The 22387-nt window shown below is 43.0% G+C and overlaps 1 protein-coding gene across 1 annotated transcript in view; it reads right to left on the bottom strand.

Annotated features, from left to right (window-relative positions):
* Positions 1-5884, bottom strand: part of LOC121917317 (band 4.1-like protein 3) — a 201353-nt gene extending 195469 nt beyond the window's left edge. Inside the window, exon 1 of the mRNA XM_042443178.1 lies at positions 5787-5884. The gene's annotated coding sequence lies outside the window, so the exon portion shown is untranslated. The remainder of the gene's footprint in view (positions 1-5786) is intronic.
* Between the last annotated feature and the right edge of the window lie 16503 nt (positions 5885-22387).

Raw genomic sequence — 22387 nt, 5'->3', positions numbered from 1 at the left:
CGAATGATTGTCAAATGCACAGAAGAACACAGCACCCACCCCAAAGCCAAAGTAGTGCGAATGCAAAAGAAGTTATCATATGAGTACGTACTCTTCCTAGTCTAGAGTTTGAATTAGTATCCCTGTACAGGCATAGTGAGGGCAGAATTGGATCCTGATCTTTTTATACCTCTTGTGGGGCTTGCCATGGTTTTGCCTTGTTTAATGTTACTTGTTCATTCATTACCATTTATTTCACATTATGCAATTCACATTACTGTTCATTCATTACACCTTATTTCACGTTATTTAGGCAATTCACGTTATTTAGTCATTCTTTACCCTTTATTTCACGTTATTTAGGCAATGCACTTTATTTGTGCATTCATTACCCCGCATTTCATGTTATTTAGGCAATTCATCAACTCAAAATCAGTCCAAAGCAACCTTGTACTTAGTTTGAGCATTGGACTATGGCTCTAGAAGGCAGGAATGGAATCCCACTGGGTGACCTGGTGCAAGTCACACTCTCTCAGCCTCCTCAGAAAATGGCAATGGCAAACCTCATCTGAATAAACCTTCCAAGAAAACCCAAAAAGCGGGTTGGGGTGGGGGTCTCCAGATGGGTGTGTGTGTGTGTGTGTGTGTGTGTGAGAGAGAGAGAGAGAGAGAGAGACTGTGTCTGTGCCTTTAAGTCTCCAGCTATGGGGGGGATGGGGGGAGAAAAGAAGTCCCTCCATTTAGGAGAGTTGGCTGCAGCCAGGTTGTGGGGGGCCTGGGTCCTCTCTGGTGCTAGCCTGGCCCATTGGGAGCCCCATTGAAGGCAATGGCACTGCCTCCTCACCATGAGTCGGAAGAGGAGGAAAGGGGAGGGGAAGCTGTGCAGGAACCAGAGCTGGCGACTAAGGCTACATCCACACTGGAGAAATAACCCAGTGTGGTACCGCTTTAACTCTTTGTGGCCCAAGGCTATGGAATTCTGGGAGTTGAAGTTTGTTATGAGCCCAGAGCGATGCCCCTGAGGGGAGGAAATCAGACCCCCATTTCCCCAGGCTGCCCCACTCCATCATCCCCCAGAGGAGGAAGAATGAAGGAAGAACAACTCTTTGGGGCTAACTAAAAAGAGGGGGATTTGTCTCTCTTTTTGAAGCCCCAACCTGGAAGGAAGGAAGGTCCCTGAGGGGCACAAGGGACCAGGAGCAGGGCAAGCCCCTAGCCCACCATTTTGGGCAGAGAGAGAGCTTGCAGGACGCCTAATGGAGAGCCTCCCCCCCCCCCCACACACACACTTTCCTGTCAAAAACAATTGCTTTTCCTCCTGGCTGCCGGGGAAGACCTAGGAGCCCTGGAAGCCAAAACAAAATGGAGGATCATGGCAATTGATGCGGCGGGAATACCAGGGCCACAGCAGACATGCATATCACGCCAAACAACACCATACTGAATGTGAAGTAGCCTGAAAATAAGATTTGTGAATTCTGTAGTTCACCGAATTTACTGAAGTGTGGATTGATGTGTGATAGTGTTCAGAGTGTGTTTGGAATGTGAATGAATGCATCTGATAACCTTTTGCACAAAAACGTGAATATGTATGATTGCGTTCAGGATGGCACTAGGTTATACTTCCACTTTCAGTCGTGTGATTGAATCGTCCATAGAAAACAGAATCCTGTTGGTTAGTCCCAATTAGAACAAACACGCTGAACCTAAAGCTGAATGGAGAGTCAACGGGTAAATCCAATCAATTCAATGGCTTTATTCTAGTCAGGAATAACTGCAGGGTATAGGCCAGGTATACAGGGTATAGGCCAGTTCTCTGAGTGTGGATCCTTTAGTAGCCAAAACAACACAATTGAAACACAAGGGTTAAATATTAACAGGTTTGTGTGGGGTGGTGGCGGCTTTGTTTGCAGAAATTTTTAAGAATGAGTTTTAAAACCTTAGAAGGGAAAGCACCAAAATATTTATCAAAGGGCAGAGCATGCTGGATTAGCTAACCGAAACCCCAAACAGAATCACTGCTGCAAACTTTTGTTGCCCCACTTACACCATAAATCCTCTAATTTCTTTGAGAAGTGGGATGAGGAAGCGTATTTCAGGACACAGGTTCATAACATTTCAGAGAGACAGAATTAGCCAACTATTAATCAGAGCCAATATCTAACTGCACAGAGCAGTTTCAACACGTGCCACGTGGATAAGTCAGCAATTGTGCCACACTGCTGAAACCGCCAGAACCTCCTTGACACTGGCAAAGTACACTCTGATTCTGCTGATGCAGTCTTTAAATATGTACCCTGTTCATTATTAGTCATTAATGCACTATAACCCTATCCAGTGTGTGGATTGCCCTTTGGAAACAAAGGCTTTCGGCAGAATCCCTGCCCATCCCTTCCTAAGATGGCAATGAGCCTAGCCAGCCAAGTGATCTCTCACTAGCCCTTCTCTTGCCTTGCATTTAGTCGAATGAAATGCAACTGTCCAGTTGCTATTAGAACCGCGAGTCTCATCACTCGGACAATCACAACCAGCCATTAGCTGAGGCAGCGCTCCCTGTAATGTCACTGAACTGCAGGGGAGGCACAAGCAGCAGTCAGCGTGTGAAACCACTGGGCTCTGCAGAGAGAAAGATAAACACTGCCACTCTTGGAAGGAGTCCAGCTTTAAGAAAAACCCCAAAGTAAGCTTACTAAAAAAAGAATCCTAATTACTCCTGGAGATAAAGGAGGCCCTTTAGTGTCTGTCTCTCTCAGATCTCTCCTGCAGCTAAAGTAGCTGGAGATGGAAACTGGAACGTTTTATCAGTTACTGTTTCCTCTCACCCCTGTTATTCTTTTGATTCCTGTTTGATGTCCATCGGCGAGGCAAGGAAAAAATAAGGGAAGGTAAGGGCTTTAAAGGTTTAAACATACATATTTATGTATGTCTTCATTTTCATTTCCCCACCACCCCCAGAACATCAAGCTGAATGGAAAGAAACAAATATTCTCAACTAAGATTAAATGTCCAGAGTTCGACTGTATGTATGTCTATGCACACCAGTTGAAAATGTATGCCAGTAAGAGGGAAAAGATTTCACTACTAGTCATTACTTTGTTTAAACAAAAAAACCTAATGGTCACTAACAGGTACTCAGTCGCCAAAAATTCAACAGAATACAAAAGATCTGATAGTAGAGCTACAACGTTATACAAAAAGAAAAAATGCAGAAGGGAAAAATAAAAAGAATATGACAAATGTACCTTGATAATTATATGCCTGATGGACAAAAATATCAGTTATGTATATTTTGGTAAAAGAAAGCATTGGCATTTGTTTTATTGTCAGAAAGAAGGCCAGGCATTACAACATTGCTGAAGGTTAAAAATGCAACCTTCCAATAAACACTACAGGAAGACTCAAGAAATTCAGCCCACACAGAAATTTACTTTCGTGCTGCCAATGGCCAGGAGAAGTCCAGTCTCCCTCAAAACCAAGGAACAGGTTTCCTTTCTTGGAAAGGAAAATATCACATCGCCCACACGCTGTTCATTACGGCTGCTTCTGTTTCTATTAATGCCAGGCCTCCCGCCTCCCTGAAGCATCTAATTGTTGTTTCCCCCCATAGGCGGCACTGCAGGGTGCCCACTGTCTTTTCAGCACCATCCCTGGGATCCTGGTGGGGGTATGAGACAGCAAGAATCTCCTCCCATGTGCCCACCAACATGCCAGCACATGCGCCACTCACAACCCAGACCCACAATCTCCTCCGAGTTGGGAGCCTTCCATCGGTTTCAAGTCCTGTTCCCCCTTGAGGAGAAAAGAGAGAGAACTGCAAACCATAAGCGTGAGGAAAACTCTACTGTGTTCACACACACAGTAAGAACCAAGGGAACAGGAGTACACAGGTCTCGTATAATATATACATTTGTGTTCAAGAGAAGGGGGAAACTAGACTAAAAACAGTGGGGAAGGTATAAGCAGCATTGGGCATCGCTCTCCAGACACACACACAGTTACTGTATTCCTTTATTCCACAGTGGCTCCTTTGCAGAATAACGTCCAGCCTCCTGCACTGGATAGGAGCTTCCCTCTCTCTTCTTTCAATAGGGAGAGGGTTGTGTTTTATCCTGGGCACACAAACCACTGACTATCTGGGAGAGGATGGAGGGGCTGAGGACGCCCTCTGCATTTCTGCCCGGAACAAGCGGGATAAAGATGTTTGGAGGATGCACAGCAAGAAGAAGAGGAGGAGGAGGAGGAGGAGGAAAAAGAATTAGTGAAAGAGGAAGAAAAAGCAGGAGGAAGGAAAGAGGAAGGGAGGAGACCCCAACCACCTTCTTGGATGTAAGAAAGCACCCCCAAGAGACAAGCCTGGGAGGAAGAGGAGGAAGTTTGAGTTTCCCCCCCAGGGCTCCAGGGGCAGGAAGAGGTCAGGGAGGGCCAACTGGCCTTGCTGCTGCCCAACTCCCCACGTGCAAGAGTCCAGCAGCAACTGCAAGTCACCTCCCATCGCGATCAGGGACTGCAGGGAGGGAAGGAGGGCACAGGGCAGGAGCCCCTCAAAGGCAATGGGGGCCATCGCGGCTGCAGAGCCCCCCCCACAAGAGAAGCAGGAGGAGGAGGAGGAGGAGGAGGAGGCGGCTCTGCTGGGGCTGCAGGGACTCGGTCAAGTTGCTCCGAGAGAGAGGGGGGGGATTACTCCTTGCCCCCCTCTCTCTGGCACACACAGGCACAAGTAGGCAGATAGAAACACACACAAACGCACACACTCTCTATCTCTCACACACTCATACCCAAAGACACAAACACACACACACACACCCCATACACCCTCCCCCAAGGGAGGCGCTGAGCCCTGCCCTGTCCTGCCGGCTGCCTGCTTCCTTCCCGGGGCCAAGGGCAGGCTGGAGAGCTGGAGCAGATGGCCTCCCCGCCCTCCCGCCATCTGGAGGACCTCCTCCGCCGGGAGGACTTGGCCCCCTCCTCCGCAGGAGCCTTGGGAAAGAAGCCCCACTCCATGCTCCTGAGTCCCGCTTCACACCTCCTCCTCCTGGGCAGAAGGGGGGTGGAGGACGCGTCCGGGAAAAGGAGGACCTCTGCATCTGGGGACCCAGATGGTCCTCACAGCCAACAAAAGGAGGACATTCCAGGCAAAATGGAGGACCCGACCCTAGCAAAGCTCACCGACACTCATCCGCCCCACGGAGGACCTTTGGGGCATCCTCCTCCGGGGCAGAAGGCGGAAATGGAGGACGGGTCCTGGGGAAAGGAGGACCTTTACATCTGCAGACACTGAGCCAGAGAGACCCCCGGATTGCTCCCCCAAACTCTCTCACACATCTTCCCGAAATGGAGGACACGTCCTGGAAAACGAGGACGCCCGGTCACCCTAAGAACCCCCCAGAAACACAATAAACCCGTGGCTTAAAAATGAAGGCCCTTTCGGACAACCTCCCGGACAGAAGGCTGAAATGGAGGACGGGTCCTGGGAAAGGAGGAGGACTACGTCTAGTCACCTTCAGCTCCAAACACACTCCCACAAATGCCAACCCTCTGCTTCTTATTCCGGCTCCAAACCGGGGAGCTTCTTTTTTGGGGGGGGGGGTATCCTGCCGGACAGAAGGCGAGAATGTAAGAGGGGCGTCCGGGGAAAAGAGGACGCGGCTGGCCACGCTGAGTTAAGAAAAAGAATACAGTAAATGTAAACCCATGGCTTCTGAGTCTTGGTCCCGATGGAGGAGGACCTTTGGGGGGGGTCCGGGAAAAGGAGGACGCGGCTGGCTTCCTTGTTTGGGAAAGGAGTGGGAAGGAGCAGGGGTTCTCACCTGAGTCCAGCGCCAAAGGAACCGCACAGCCTCCCGCCTCCACCTGCAGCCTCCACCTGCACCAGCACCAGCAGCATCGGCGCCTGCGGAGCTAATGGAGCCCCGGAGCCCCGCCCCCGTCCCCGAGGCCTCTCCCCATTGGCCCACCCGCCCAGCCCTGCCCCTCCTCCTCCTCCTCCTCCTCCTCCTCCTCCTCCTCCCCTTCCCTGGCTGAGCTCAGAAGAGCAGAGGAGGCTCCGTGTGGCTTAGTGAGTCGGACGCTGGACTTGGGCCCCGGAGACTCGGGTTCGATTCCAGGCTTCAGCCATAAGATAAACACATTCACTCGATTTAGGGGATGATTGCCTTGGCAAAAGCAAAGCCAGCCAAGAACCCTCCCCCATGTTACCTTCTAACCCTAAGTCCAGGGTGACCAAGAGATATGTCCCAAGGGGGCTTTTCAAGGAAGAGGTAGGACTTATCAGTGCTGATTAGTCATGCTTGAAATGGAGGGGCGTTTGTAGGGCGTCTCCTGGAAAAGGAGGGTGCCTGCTGGTCCTGAGCTAAAAACACATAAATGCTTCTTAGCCATGCTTAAAAGGGAGGGACGTTTCGGGAATCCTCTTACTATTATTATTATTATTATTATTATTATTATTAACCTTTATGAAGCGCTGTAAATTTACACAATTGGACCAAAGGCTGAGATGTAGGACATGTCCTGGATGCCTGGTCACCCTGCATCAGTTGGAAAGGACATGAAGGCACACAACAGCAAAGTAGCCAGAGACAAGAGACCCCAGAGAGCAATTCTGTGACGTTGGGGTGGCTCCTGGTAGGAGCCTGGTAGAAGCAAAGGGTGGCAGCAAAGAGTGAGTAGGCATCTAGTGGTGGGAGAAGAGCTCCTGAGAGGAAACGGCTACAGCCCCCAAAATGACCAGGTGTCCTCCTTTTCTAAGACATGTCCTACATTTCCACCTTCTGTCCAGGAGGGATTCCAAAGTGTCCTCCATTTGGAGCATGGCTGAGAAGGACATTGAGTAAGGCCACCTGTTAGGCATTGGGCTGCTTGAGGACTCAAGGCCTATGTTGGAAGTTTTTCCACTCCCTGAATTACAGCACATTTGAAAGGAATAACTGAAAAGCAGATTCAGCCAAGGACGGGTTGCTTGTTGCTCTTGTTGCTTCTGGTGATATTACAAGGCTCCTGGATCAAATATTGATCAGAAGAAGGACTGCTGTCAAGAAATCAGAAGAAGACTAGGAATGGGGAGGGCGGCTGTGAAAGAACAAGACAAGATCCTAAAAGATTTACAACTGAGCGCTGAAAATCAGAATCGTCCAAGGCATGGTATTCCCATCACCATCGAGGGATGTGAGAGCTGGACAGTGAAGAAAGTCGACAGAAAAGAAAATAATTGGAGAGGTGGTGCTGGAGGAGAGTGTGGCGGATACATTGAACAGCCCAGAAGAGAGAAGACAAACAAATGGGTCCTTGAACAGATCTAGCCTGAAATCTCCCTGGAAGCCAAGATGATGAATTTGAGGTTGTCCTACTTTGGTCCTGTTGTGAGAAGGCATGACTCATTAGAAAAGACAATAATACTACAAAAGGTAGAGGGTAGTAAACAGAGAGGAAGACTGCATAGTCAGATGGCTAGACACCTGGTTGTGGCAGGGAGAGGAGCTCCTAAGAGGGAATGGCTGAGTCTCCAAAGAGATCAGATGTCCTCCTTTTCCAGGACCGTCTGTCCAGGAGGGATTCCAAAATGTCCTTTGTTTCGAGCACATTGAATAACACCACATGGAAGGCAATGAGCTGCTTGAGGACACAGTACTAACGTCAAAAGGGTTTCCCCTCCCTAATTTCAGCACGATGGATAGAGTCAGTCAAAGGTTGGTTGCTAGTAAAGTACCATTTTAAGCATTTGTCTTGCTCAGGGTTCTGTGAGTATGTTGCAAGTCAACAAGGCATTTTAACAAAAGGAAGTTCATCTGAAGAATACTGCTGAGTACATAATAAAATACAGTATATGTAAATGAACCAAGTGAAGTGAATTTATATTTATAGTGTTTTTAGCTTTTATTTTGTAATGTCCTTCATTTTTCTAGAATGTCCTACATATGAGAAAATGTCCTACAAGGATCTTCTTTTGTCCTATTAAGGACATGTCCTATCAAGGATCCTGCTTTGCAGTGATGACATCTGGTCACCTCCCTAAAGTGTGAAACCTTTGCCTGTGCCATCAAAAAATACCAACATTTATGCTTATTCTTGGCACTACAGGGACCCACTATAACTGGGCCATAGTGAGAAATTAAGACTAAAAATATGTATACATGCAGAACATTGGCATAACGGATTCAAGACTCCCAGAATGGAAGCTTCCAAACATTTTGATGGTCAGGGACAATGACATTGTGGGGTCCCCTCCTTCCCTATTATTTCTGAGTTGGGCTTCAATGCTTGGTAGGAATGGGAAGATGGGTTTTCCACCAGCAATACAGTGTGCCCTAGGGTTATGGGCCCAGGACACCTGTGAAAGTGGAAAAAGCACCATTTTATTTTTACTTGAGAGAACACCTCTCTAGGAATCTCTAGGTCTCCCAGCACAACTCTGTGAGGTCAACATGACCCAGAGGTTGACTATAGAATTGTTCTTGAGAACTTACAAATGCCTAGCTCCTCCCTTGTGATTTTGGGCAGACATTGACCATACAATCTCTCTATTTCTAGAGAGAACATATTAATAAAATCAGTGAATAGTCAAATCCGCAAAAGTCAAATCCACGAATGTGGGGGCCAACTGTATATTTTTGTGAACTAAATTCAAATCTCAAAATGGTGCTTAAGATCCCTTAGATTTCTAAAGACCTGCTCCTGGTGGAGAGAAGAATAGAAAAACAGATTTACTGACGCAGGAGCATGTATTTCCATACCCTTCCATTTCTTGAGGGTAAGCTGTGGAGATTTTCATGATTGCCTGCACTTCATCATTCACCATCACAGCAGTGAGGCAGAGTACAAGAAAGTCTTTAAAACGAAAAGAAAGCCCACAGGCTACAGACCAAACCATATATTTTTGAGGTGTTTTAAAATCAGATTTTACATTTCCTGATTATTATTATTATTTAAAAATAAAGCAGTTTACTGAAGTCTGCAAAGTTCAAATGTGAAAGAAAGTAAAACTAACTAATTTGTTCATCTCTGAGGATGGGTGAGAATTCTGTTTCACCCTAGTTTGGAACAGAATTTCCCAAAATTAACGAAAGTTCAGTGTGGAGGTAGGCCCATCTGTGATGCATATGCATTATAGCTGCAAGGAGTTAAGCATCTAAAAAAGACTTAGTCATTTGTCAGGTGAGTGTGTGTGCGCCTTCAAGTCGCCTCTCATTTTATGGCAACCTCATGAACCTCATAGCATTTTTTTAGACAGGGAGTACTGCTTTTGTCTTCTGGCGGGGGTTGGGATTTGGCAAGGGTTTTCTTTTTCTTTTTTCAGACAAGAAACTTTGCCAAGCTGCCAAGCAGCAGGCTGATTTAAAACTCTGACACTGTAGCAGCAGCATGTGGACATTTCATTTTTTGCATGAACATTTCGGACTTACATATTTTATGTCCATCTGTATACAGGAACAAAAATCACAAGACATGAGAAGAGACCAAAAAAAAAAAAAAGGAGGGCTTTTGTTTTTCTTGACTAATGGGTGTCTAAGATGAAAAGAAGAAAAAGCAAGCTGGGTTATATTTCCCCTTAGTTAGCAATTCTAGCTGGATTGCATTTATCCTGATGGGATGACACTGAGGCATTATTCCAGGCTTATGCCTATGTAAATGAAATCAGATTGTGCTTTGTTCTGTGTTGCTAAGAGAGTGTTGCCACTTTTTTAGGGACTCGTCTCAACAGAAATAGGATGCTGGATGAAAGCAGCACAGATTTGATTTTCCTCTGCCCACACTTCAATGATGTTTCCCACTTCTTGGTGATAGCATTCTAGATTTATTACACAGAGGCTAGATCAATGGCTGCCTTGCTTCAGTTCCATTTCATTGTATGCCTGCTCCACTAGGAAATCAGAGCATCCAGGCTCTACAGTACTTTAAACTTCTAAAGATGTTTTATGTACAGGCACACATACAGGCACAGGGGAAGTCAACAGACAGGTTTTCCAGTGACCCCCACCACCCTCCCTCTAGTTATGTTTCTGAAAGTGAAAGAAAGAAATCCCACCATGTCTCATCCCATCAGCCACCAGTCAAAGCAAAGTATGTATGGCTGGTTGGTTGGTGGACTGCTATTTCATTTTATTGCCATCTCCTCCCTTATGAGCACACTCTGGGTCCCTTCTGTACAATGCAGAATAAGTGAAACAGCCTAATCACCCGGCAGCAAAAACACAACATAGCTACCTTCCACTCTTTTGCAAAGGAACAACAGTGAATAGATAATTGATATCCATTAATTGATCCATGCACAGAGTGACCACAAAAGCATAGACAGCCTCTGAAGATAAGTATGACACCATTTATTTTTATTCCCATGCAGTCCTTTGGGTAAAAAAAAGAATGTGTGGCCACCCCAGACATTGTGGTACTGCAGCTCCCATCATGCCTCACTACTGACTGCTGGCTAGTAATGAAAAATTCTTATAGTCCAGTAATATCTAGAAAGTCATACTTTGTCTAGAAAGAGCCATAAAAATGACAACTTTCTTACCTCTGTCATCAAGGTTCTTCCATTTTTTGGTGTTCAGGGACTGCTGTAATGTGAAAATTAACTGCTGCTTGCTGAATAATATTCATATGATTTCACAGCATTGCTTGACCAGATGGTACACAGAGGTTGTCTAGTCCAATCCTGTGTACCGATGCATCCAGAAGAGAACCTGTATTTTGGTCTATACCCAAAGCTGAATTCAATGGGCTTACTCCCAGTAGCAGTGTGTGGAGATGCAACCCCATAGCAGTGTATGGAGATGTCTACCTCTCCTCTTCATCAAGGCAACTAATGGTGTGAAACCATGCTTGGGCAGATGAATGGAGTAAATGACAGTCAGTGGACTTCCCAAAGTTTCATACCTCCCTCTTCTGTAGGGATGGTTTTCATTTTGCCTACCCTTAGAGAATAAGTTCATTATTATAATACAGGGCAGATTTTTTTTACATGTTAAGTTTTATATGTTAATAAAGGATTAAAAAAACCAAAGCAAACTAGATTAACATGCTGGGAGGACGGCTACTTTGTTGTTGTGTGCCTTCAAGTGGTTTACAACTTATGGTGACTCTATGGCCTATTATGGGGTTTTCTTGGCAAGATTTGTTCAGAGGAAGATGGCCATTGCCTTCCCCTGAGGCTGAGAGCATTTGACATGCCCAAGGTCACCCAATGGGTGTCATAGCCAAGTGAGGATTCGAACCCTGGTCTTCAGAGTCATAGTCCAACAATCAAACCACTACACCATACTGGTTCTCAGCATTACCAAAAAAAAAAAAAAAAAAAAAAAAAAAAAAAAAAAAAAAGGAAAGGAAACTGATCATTGAAAGAAGAGGACAAAATAAGACACTGATTTGCATATGCTAATTGATAGTTATAGATGTAAACTTAGAAACAATTCCTTTAATTTAAAGAGAAATAAAATACATCTCATTAGAGTGTTTAAAAGAAGACTGTGATCAGATGATTCCTGAGGAGGATGGATGGGGACTATGCACAATATAATATTGTGATTGTGGCCACCATGCAGAGCCCTGCGCTACTCAGTCTGCTTGCATGGTGAACCCAATGCTGTTGGGTAACTTCAAGGCCCCTATTCTGCCTTCTTAGCTATCTTTAAGCTATTCCTATACCAGACATGCCTTCATAGAGAAGGCATTTTCAAAGAGAGGACTCCCCTAGGTAAAGTAGGTCACATGACCACCCTTTGCACAACTTAGAGAATGGGAGAAAAGTTTCTTGTACATGCTGGCAATAACAATTGTCTACTGGTACTGTTGTAGCATGAACAAGAGCAGAGTTCATTTCTTGGATCATATCCAGGAAAAATGATCTACTTTAGAGGGACTTGTTTGTCATTTAAGAGGAAAAAGGCTAACCTTTCCTCTTTCCCCCCCCCCCCAGCAAAACAAACTATTTCTGAATTTAATTGGATAAAGGAGTACCAGTGTTTATACAATAAGATGTTTTCCCTCCACACACTGTAGTAATTGACATCAGAAGAAGAAAAACATTACTCCAGCAGGGGCAATTATAATGAATGAGATAACAAAACATAGTAGCCTATCCAGTTTATACATGGGGATAAGTGCATACAATTATTTGGTGTACCATGAAACCAAAAGAAGCCTCAAGTTAGTTGAGGTGAAGTCCATTGTACTGTTCTAGAAACCTGATTTACCAAATACAGTGTAAGACCATGAACTTTATTTCACACGGCTTTTAAACATAAAATTTGGTAATGGCACCTTTGGCAATACCTATTGCACAACACTATCTCCCTCTTGTTGCGGCCTTGTCCAGGAAATGTGGTTAGCCCACTCTTTGACACTGACAGAAAAACATGTCAATAAGTTCCCAATAGTACTGATCTAGTGCTAGTGCTCAGATGGAGTAAAATACTCAAGAGGCAGTTCCAAGATTGCTCAGTCAGTGTGTCCTCCTCTTCCTGTCCTCTTTCCTTTTTGCTATGCCAGAACAGCCTCATTTTAAAACAAAATTTCATCTTTTTTTTTGTTAGACCGCATTTGCATAACTCCAGAATTATATTTAAAATACACATACGCAAAGGCACTCTGGGCGGAGCATAGGGCAGAGAGGTGGGGTTAAGAGCAAGGGCAGAAAAGAGCATGAGGGGCCAGCAACAGCCCAGTTGCCCTAATGCAAAGGGATATTGTAGGAAGTGCTCCCAAAGTGGTGTGTATGCACTTACCTTCATTAACCCAATTGTGGCAAAAACGGAAATGGTGAGCACAGCTCAAAGTTGTTATCCCTGAACTAGTCCTGATCCCTGTTCCAGTAGCTGCCAACTCTTGGCAAGTTTCCAGGACAGAAAGAAAAAATGATAGAATTGCAGCCAATGGTCACAAATATAGTGCCGTTTCCTTGTTCCCCACATCAGATATCAGGAGAAGCACTAATATAGTGTATTTCTTTCAAAACTGTATTTATAAATACATATTAAAGGGACAGAGAACTATGTATTCTGAAAAGCTCAGAATGATAGTTTAGTCTTATAACAACTGTGAAAAGTTGGGAGCTGGTGGCTTTCTGTTAGATAATTACTGATGGTGGTGGTGTGTCATCAAGTTGTTTCTAATTCATGGTGATCCTAAGGTGAACCTATCACGGGGTTTCTTGGTACATTTCTTCAGAGGGGGTTTGCCATTGCCATCCTCTGAGGTTGAGACAGTTGCCCGAGGTCATACAGTGGGTTTCTATGGCCAAGTTGGGATTTGAACCATGGTCTCCAGAGTCATGGTATAATGCTCAAACCACTACACCACACTGGCTCACCAGAATTACTAGATAGATATTTTAATCTGGGTTTCTATGTCATAGCCCAGTGTACTGGTTCACAATAAGAAGTAAATCATCATAGTTCTCTGGACTTCTTAAAACTCAAAGTTCTAGATGTTGGGAAGAATGTGTCATAGTGAAACAAGATGTTGAGTGAGAAGTGAGATGGGGGGGGGGAGGAGAATGAAAAAGATTATTTGCTTAGGAGAATTTTAAACCATGTGGAAATACACAGTTGATGGAAAGCTGGACATAAAGGCTACTGGAGACAGCTGTTGCAGTATTAGTATAATAGTTACAGTAGAGACTAGCTTTAGGGAATTCTGGGGCAATAGCCTGATGGTGATTATTGAATGTGATGTCTGAATCAAAATATGTCAAGCTGATATAGAAAGAAGCTCTTGTCTGCTACATTTTGTGAAAGGGTCTTGCAATTCTGATTTTTAAAAATAGTATTGTGAGTTCATCTCTTTAAAAAGTTCATATCTTCATATATTAGTTCTGCCATCACATTGGCGTCCTAGTAGAGTGTGATGAAAATACTGTACAGCAGAAAGGTAGAGCAGAATGGTTTAAAGTACACCCACAATGACCCAGCATTTGTATTTTTTGAGTAGGACATTAAACCCAAGAGAGAGCAGTTTGCTTTAAACCTTCCTGTTATTTCTTCCAATTCAGTTTTTTTAACCCTGTGTTCCATTTGAAGTCCACAGAATCATGTTGATTTCAGAATCTGGAAAAGTTAATACAGTATTTAGAATTATAACTCCCAGAAAGCTGGGCAGGGTGTTCGTGAAGGGGTAGTGCTAAAAGTATTATGCTGGAATCATTATTATGTTGGGCAAAGTTGAAATGCTGGCACTTTACATAATGGGAATGACAGCATCATCTGCCACTCTCTCTGGCTTCTTTCTGCTCTCGGAGCTTTGCTGCAGTAACTGGAGAAAGGGAAGGGATTTGCCCCACAAATGTATATTGCTCCAAGATGTTCTTGTTGCAACTCAAAAGTATTTTCCATTTAATGGCTTTGATGGGCAATCCAGTAAATCCAGATTTGAAAGGGCAATTAAAGGCCATTGGCTGCATAAGAGATGTTCAAATGATATTCATAACATGTGCACGCACACACACACACACACACACACACACACAATGACGGGGGAGGGAAAGACATCAACATTCACAGACCAGCAATACCTTTGTCAGGATGAAAAAAAATTCTACAAAACTGTGCATCTATTAAGTAATCCCGAATTCTTAATTAGGTAGGGGAATAGATAGGCAGAGGAATCAGGGTTGCTATTTTCAACATTGGTTGCCCATTTGGTCCTACCAAGGGTATGTCATAGGGCTGCAATTCTGGTCCCTCCCTCTTAGTGCTGTCCTTGTGATCATGTTGAGCAGCTAGGCCTGATAGGAATTTCTTCTCACATTAGCTTGAGCATGACAAAACATCTCTGCATGATTGCAGACCCATCTTTATTAGGTCTCTCAATTGTACTAGAAAGTTCGTAATTGTGTTCAAGTGAACCTGAGTTGAACTTTCTTTTCTGACCCAGCAGCTTAAAGTGGCATGGTCTGAACTGAGGAGGATGGATGGGGACTATCCACAATACAATGTTGTGATTGGGGCCACCCTGCAGAGTCCTCCACCACGCTTCTGTGTAGAATGTAGCCTTATGAATTCCTGTCTGAATGTAAAGCAGAAAAGGTACAGATATGGGTTAGGGAAGGGGAAAAAAATCCAAATTGAAAATATTTGTTTCCTTCTTCTGTTTCTTTTGGAAGCAAAAAGAGTGTGCAATTTTCTCCCACAAAGAGACAATTCTGTTCTTCAATATTCACACAACCCATATATAAATATACAAAGCTGGATCTTAACCTGAAAGATCCTAAGCTTTCTTTTTATCATGAAGGCCAGTTAAGGTATTTTTTCCAACAAAATTTGCAGCACTATCAGGTATGGAAAAGATAGTGGAGAGTGCTAAAGAGTACACAAGAAGAAATAATGAAATATAATGTCACTCTACTATATTTTATGAGGTTTTCAAGAAGCCAGTGGACAAAGATGATTTTTTTTTTTTTTGGGCCATTCCCATACGTTTTAACAGAGAATATATTGGACTAGAGTAGATCCACTGATTCAATGGGATTTATCAATGTATAGATAAATTATCCATGCAAATTCAACAATTAATTCAATTGGTCTACTTTAGTTTAGACTAACCTAGGATTCAGGCCCATGTCTTTGGACTCATAGAGTTCCTTTCACAAGGTCTCATCTTAAAGGAAAGTTGGGAGGGGGGGGTACATGGTACATGAGTACATGCTGAAAGATAAAGAAACTCCTGTTAGGAAACAAAGAGAAAGCAAAATATTTTTACAGGGGGGAAAAGTAAAGACCTGAAGTTTTGGTGGCATGGTGGTACAGGGTTTATGGACTAATCTTTGGAATTTGATTAATGAAATGACTGAATTTGATTAATGGAATGAATGAAAATCTTAAAACAGTACTGCTGTGTTATCTCAAAGACTTGGTTAATGACACTGACCTTGACATTGCTATCAACTTTCTTGTGGCTGCTGTGATGTGCATAGTAGCCAACTGGGAAAATACAGTTGCTGCATCAGTTTTGGAACATGTGTGGTAGGGTACAGAATATTGCAAGTTTATCAGAAGTGACCTCATATTGAGGATTAGCTAATGCACAGCAGACACATTTATTTATTGAAAGATGATATTTGTTTGCAGTGTTCTGAAGCAGCAAATAGCAAGAGAATATTTGATGGTACATTTTATTTTTCCCACTGGAAAGGAACAAACCTTCACATAATGTGTGCACATTTTCTTTCCTACAACTGCATGTAAGAATGGAAGACCCTTACAGCACAAAAATCTGTGAACACATCCATATTTTTTCTTGAAAAGACATGAAATATGGGCATGCTTTAGGAAATAAAGAGGCAGATAATATTTTTGTGAATAGTATTTCAGCTTTATGCATATTCCCAGCTTGATAATTTTCATGGTTAAGCTGGTCTGATTTCTCTGAGTGTATCATTTCATGCACCTGTTATTTCAATGCAGAGACAATCTTGCTATACAACTGGTCGTCTTCAGTTTCTTTTTCTTTGCCTTTCCCTTTTGGTAACCCTTAGCTACTACATAAAAGCACAGCTTCCAAGGATATATTTTAGTGGCTGAATTATCTGTGGCATAAGAAGGCAAATGTGGTGATTGAAAAATGTTCCGTTTTATTAATCGTCTCAGTCTATCTGCTTGCCTTCTAAACTGAGGATTGGGATAGCATCTTCAACATGGGCCACTGCTTTATGTTGTTAGTGTAATCATATGTGTTACCAGTTGGGCACTAAGGTGTCCAGATCTGTGTGACAGCTTGATATCCTGGAGCAGCCTACAAGCATACTGTAAGAAAGGCAAAACACTTTGCCCTTAATGACACTGGCAGGGGAAAACACCCTGCAATGTGACTGTAGCAATGCTATGGTTGTAACATTTCTGTTTCTCTTCAGCCTCCAAACACCTCATCTATTACCCTCTTTTGGCTAATTTACACTCATTCATGTCAAAAGGATTTATACCTCCATACATTTAAATGACTTCCCAGTGATCCTATTTATTAACCTTATATGTTAATACTTCCCTGCATCTGAATTTTTTAAATGAGGTCAAATATAATTGGAATTCAACTCTACATAACTGCTAATGATTTTGGGATGGCATAGTAGAATTGAGAATCATCAAATTCCATAGTGGAATTGAGAATCACCTTTTTATAAGATGGTGATGATGATGATAAGGGAGAGGAAGAAGAGATGTGTGTATGTGTTACAAGAATATAAACCAGCATGGGATTAGAAAACATGGTCATCAGAATACGTCATGAAATCATGTTCACAAGCATCTTCCCATGGAACTGCAAGCAGTGATTAAGAGAAGACTGAATTCTTCTGGAACTGCACACTTTAATTTATGCATCTTGATTCGATGTCAATACTTTGACCCTTTCAAGCAGGTGTAGGGCAAGATGATGCATAGAGTCTCAGGTCAGTATCAAATGGTTAGCCAGTTAAGCTGGCAAACATAAGGCCTTCACAGTAGGGTCCACCCCTTCAGAATTTTTTCACTGAAGTCCATGAGACCCCACCATCACACAATTCCAAAAGGCTAATCTTTTTGCTTTTGTCTATGCAAAAGCATAGGTACATTAGATCCCCTGGAATTTCAGACTTTTACTGTTAAAACCAGTGACAACACAGCAAGTTGCCAAAAATGGAGGTTGTACACAACAAGTTGCCAAAAATGGGGGCCATGTTCCCCCCCCCCCCGCCTGGTGTCACCTTGTTCAGATGACAGAGGTCATTAGCCCTGATTCAGTAGTCCTGGACTGATCCCAGCCTAGAGGGGCCTTAATCTGAGCTAAAAAGACGGAGTATTTGTTGCAGTTTCCTGGAAACTCTGCAGCAACAGCTGGAACACTGCACAGTCCCATGTGCCCCTTACCTCATGCTGCCATCCTAAGACCCCCACTGCAGTTTGTAATATCAGAAGGAGGCACCTGGCCATATGGGTGTAGCCATGCACCCTGTTTCCACCCTTATGAGTCAAAAGCTGCTGCTAAGGCGACAAAGGCAACAAATAGATGTTTGGTAGAATTGACAATTCTTTGCTGAGCTAAAAATTAAAGAGTAAAACAATGGTCAATAGGGCTCTACCCTTTCCTAAAGTCAGTATGTTTCGCTGGGTAACATTGTTAGAAAATCCCAATACTCCAATTCATTTAATAGATTTTTAGTATATATGTGTCCAGAAGACTTATGGTCCAATAATTATTGAGATCTTACACATTATCTTTCTTGTGAATAGTGATAACTCTACTGTTTCCAGCTCATTGGCATTATACGTGTACTGTTAATTAGCTAATATTAGGGCCGACCACTCAGGAAAGCTTCTCTTGGGCCTTACTGGAAGTAAGAGCTGCAATCAGCTTCTTTATTTCAGATACTGACACAGGGGACCAATAAGGCAAATGAGTACTTTCAAAAACAATAGAAGGGTGGTTCCCTGCAAGTAGAGCTCCATAAAGCCTGCTAAAATGAGTATACCACTGATAAGATAGAATTTGCCCAATAATTAAAGGTCTAATAGTTTGCATAACAACAGAAACAGTATCCTAAAATTGTTTCTCATTCTTTTCTCTCACAGCTCTGGACTAATTGTTCCCATTGTTCCTGGTTTTCTCTAGTTTAACTCTTGTTTAATTCCCGTTTGCCCTCTAGTGTGATAAAGCAGTAAGTGAGCAATTTCTGTCACAAGTAATCCATTAATGCGTTTCAGGTGACTCTGTATTCTAGATCAAACCATCTATTCATTATTAGTCTATGTATTTGGATTAAGTTTCTTATTACAGACTACAGTCACCCCTCTGTTCTTGCGGACTTGAGATCCGCGTTCTTGCTTATATATGGAGGGCTGACCTCCATTAATCCCAATGGGGTGCTCCCCTACACGCTCAAGCCTATTGGGTTTGAATACATGCGAGTCTCCATTTTTGCGTGTGTGTGTGTGTGTGTGTGTGTGTGTGTGTGTGTGTGTGTGTTTGGAACGGATCCCCTGCAGAAACGGAGGGTCAACTGTAGATTGGAACTGAGATTTTGTATAAAGGTTTGATAAACATTGGCCAGAATACTCCCACACTATTCTGGCCCAAAGCTGCCCTGATTTCCTCCTGTTATCTGCGCACTCTGGCAAGATGTTGGGTGGCTGTCAACACATGTGTTCCTCTGTGCCATCTGGTGTCCCCATCACTGGTATGAGTCTTTGCCTCTGAGGCCAAATCTGAGGTGGCCAGCATTGATCATATGGCTGGGCACCTCGTTGTGACCTCATAGGGAAAAACTCACCCCTGTGGCAGTGGTGCCAGGTGGCGCTGTGTAAACAGCAGCCCATTGTTGCTCTGAAGTGCTCCCGATTTTCTTGGAAAATGCAGAAAAAAATATAGGTTTTTAAAATTAACTTTAACACAGGGGTGGTCCAGATTTGGTGCAGAAATGACCTTCCCATGTGAAGGCTTTAGCCCTGGTCATGATGAGGACAGAGTGAAACTGATTTTAATGACCTGTTTAAACATGGTCAGAATCTAAAATGTCTTTGTGAAAGGCTTGAAAACTACTATGTGGAAGATGGAGGCACCCAGATTAATTGGACACCATGTTCTCTAGATGACATAAGTATAGGTAGCCTTTGTTATGTCATGATGGGTTCCATTGAAATATTGAAAATGGTGCAAAGAGTGAACCTCTAAAAAGCCTTTGACCTGACTTATTTGTACTTGTAATGTATCATAAGGATTCCTAACAGCAAGTAGATCTTTTCTAAAATTAATACCCACCATATCACTTCTTAGCCTTTTGGCTAAGATCAAGTGTTTTTCCTCTGCGGTGCTGCCAGTGAAATTTGTTTGTGGTAGTAGCAAAAGGGGAAGGATGGGGACTTCAGGAGAACCAAAAATATGCTGAGATAGCTGCAAGGGTGGCTCACATATTGTCCCTTGCCATTTTAAATAAATGAATGATAACAACAGAAATACACTAAGAAGCTCTACCTGTCATCTGCCATATTGTACTAGGTCAGACTGGCAGTGAACCTATAATTGGAAAAGTATTACAAGGTCTTCCTTTGTTGTGAACATTACTAGCTTAGATGAAGCATCAGAGAGTAGAGAAATTTCAGGATTTTCTCCAATTTTGGAAGTTTTGTACCGTGCCAGTATCCAAAATAAGAGCCCAGAAGGAGTACATAGTTTTGAAGTACCTTGTATGATAGTCCTGTATAGGTCTACACTCTATGAGCCACTGAATTCCAAGAAAGATACTCACAGTTAGGTGATCATAGGTTTGCAGCTATATGTTTTGAGCCAGAGGTCTATAAAATGAAAGTAAAATGAAATGTGCTGGAACACCGGAAGCTTCAAAGGCCTAAGTGGATTTTTAAAAAATCTCTGAAATAGGGATAATCTGCTGTCCTGAAAACCCAGCCAAAAACTAAGTACTACTTAGAAAGAGTCCCTGGCATGTCCTGACATCCTGTGAATGAAACTGAAGTGTTCATTTTTTATAGGCTGTTTGGACCTGGTCTGGTGGGTTCATGGCAATGACAGCTAGGGGGTTATGTGAGCTGTATTTCAAAAAAGTACCATTTCCATGCTCAGATTGTGAATTGGCATCCCTGTCTTTTTTTTTTTTTTTTTTTTTTGTACAAGACACATGAAGTTTCCATATTCAAGATATGGCATTCTTGCAGACTTGTGATGACAGGCTTTCCATTTATACAAATCAAGAGTAAAAGAATGAATGGGAAACAAGGAGTGATGTGTGTGCTACCAGAAAATAAATCTTTGCAGGCCTCAGGGAAAAACATACATACACCAAAGAGCTGAAATGCAGCAGCAACATGTTTTGATTGTAGCTGCTCTTACAAACATCTCAAAAGTCCTTCAGGCCCAGGGAGGCATCTGCAGCTTGTAAAGGATTATTTCCAGATGATGAAGTTTGCAAAGATATGCTGATGAAGCATATCCTAATAAATGTCCAGTTCATAAATATGAATTACTACATTAAAGCCCTTAATCTACCCAGAAAAGATAAGAATGGCTTCCCCCAACAGTGTTTTTGTATCCATTTTTCATTTTTCAGGGTCTTGAACTTTGGCATCTCTTTTTCATAGCAAAAAGACAGAGTTCAGCGAATCCATTTACCAGCCTATTCTTTTGTAGAGTGCTCAACCTGTGTACAGCAGAGAGAGTGATGCCCTTAAATCTTTTCAAATGTGGTTGATAAACAGCACAGATTCAAGCAACACAAACTCCAAAAGTTGAATCCAACATTGCAACATTGGTTGTAATTTCTTCCTCTCTTGTCCCCTCTGACCCCTTCCATGCCACTTGAAAACCAGCTGTGGAAGGATTCCCAGCACCCCAATGCTGGTTTAAGGAGCACAAAGGGAGCTGCTGTGGAGAAAGGAGGTTGATCTTCTTATAGTACTTTGGATCCCAACATTCCACCAGCAGAAGTCCAGCACTGTATAATTTCTCCATTCCAGAGAGATACTAGATTCAAATTACCCAAGACGTATGGAGGCCAAAGACTGTTTGGGATCTGCATTTGATTTTTCTATCCAGATCAGGTCTTTCACCTACTTTGGAAAAAGGGGGAGGGGGTGATATATCATCTTTTGGCCCTCCAGTCTTACCTAAGAGTCTCACCCTTTCTTTTGTTTTCTCAGAGTTTAGGAACTAGTTTATACAATTAAAATACTCCTCATTCCAGTTAAATAGAATACAATCCAGTCGCATGCAATTTGCAGGAGTCTGGACTTTTTGTGGTGATGGAAGAACTCCATAAGGAACTCTGTGGAAAAAGGCTTTGCAGTTTTTACTAGAGTATTGGTGAAAATCTGCAGAAAGGCATGTTATCGCACTTGTGGATGTCTGTCTGCTTCACAAGAATTCAGATGGCTGTGCATTTTCAGCATAAGGAGGGTAAATACCCCAAAATAAGACATGCCATAAAATAAGCCGTAGCAGGAATTCTAAGCATTTCCACAATATAAGCCATACCCTGAAAATAAGATATAGTGATAGGCATGGCTATGCAGCGTATCAGTGCGGAGCGTTAAAAAAGACGGGCAGCCCTTCTCATCTGCCCCATCGTAAAAATAAGACATCCCCTGAAAATAAGTCATAGTGTATCTTCCTGAGAAAAAATAAATATAAGACAGTGTCTTATTTTTGGGAAAACACGGTAGATGCAAATTTGCACTGGAAAGTGAAGACAATTAAGCATCTATGCAAATGTGTGAAAATGCTCAGCAGTTCACATAATACACTTGTGTGTAGACTAGCCTGAGGAAACACGTGAACTTCTAGGAAACTCGATTCCACCACAGGCCACAACGGAGCCCCTTGCTCAATCAAAGGACTGTTATAATCCAGAAAAGCTATAATTGATTTTTCATGATCTAGTTTTAGTAGCATATGGAAGTAATGTATCTGTGATATTTATAGTGCCATCTGTAAAGACAGATGT

The sequence above is a fragment of the Sceloporus undulatus genome, unplaced genomic scaffold (assembly GCF_019175285.1).
Source record: "Sceloporus undulatus isolate JIND9_A2432 ecotype Alabama unplaced genomic scaffold, SceUnd_v1.1 scaffold_15, whole genome shotgun sequence".
Classification (NCBI taxonomy): Eukaryota; Metazoa; Chordata; class Lepidosauria; order Squamata; family Phrynosomatidae; genus Sceloporus; species Sceloporus undulatus.
Note: the sequence above shows the minus strand (reverse complement) of the source record. Positions and strands in the feature narration are given on the sequence as shown.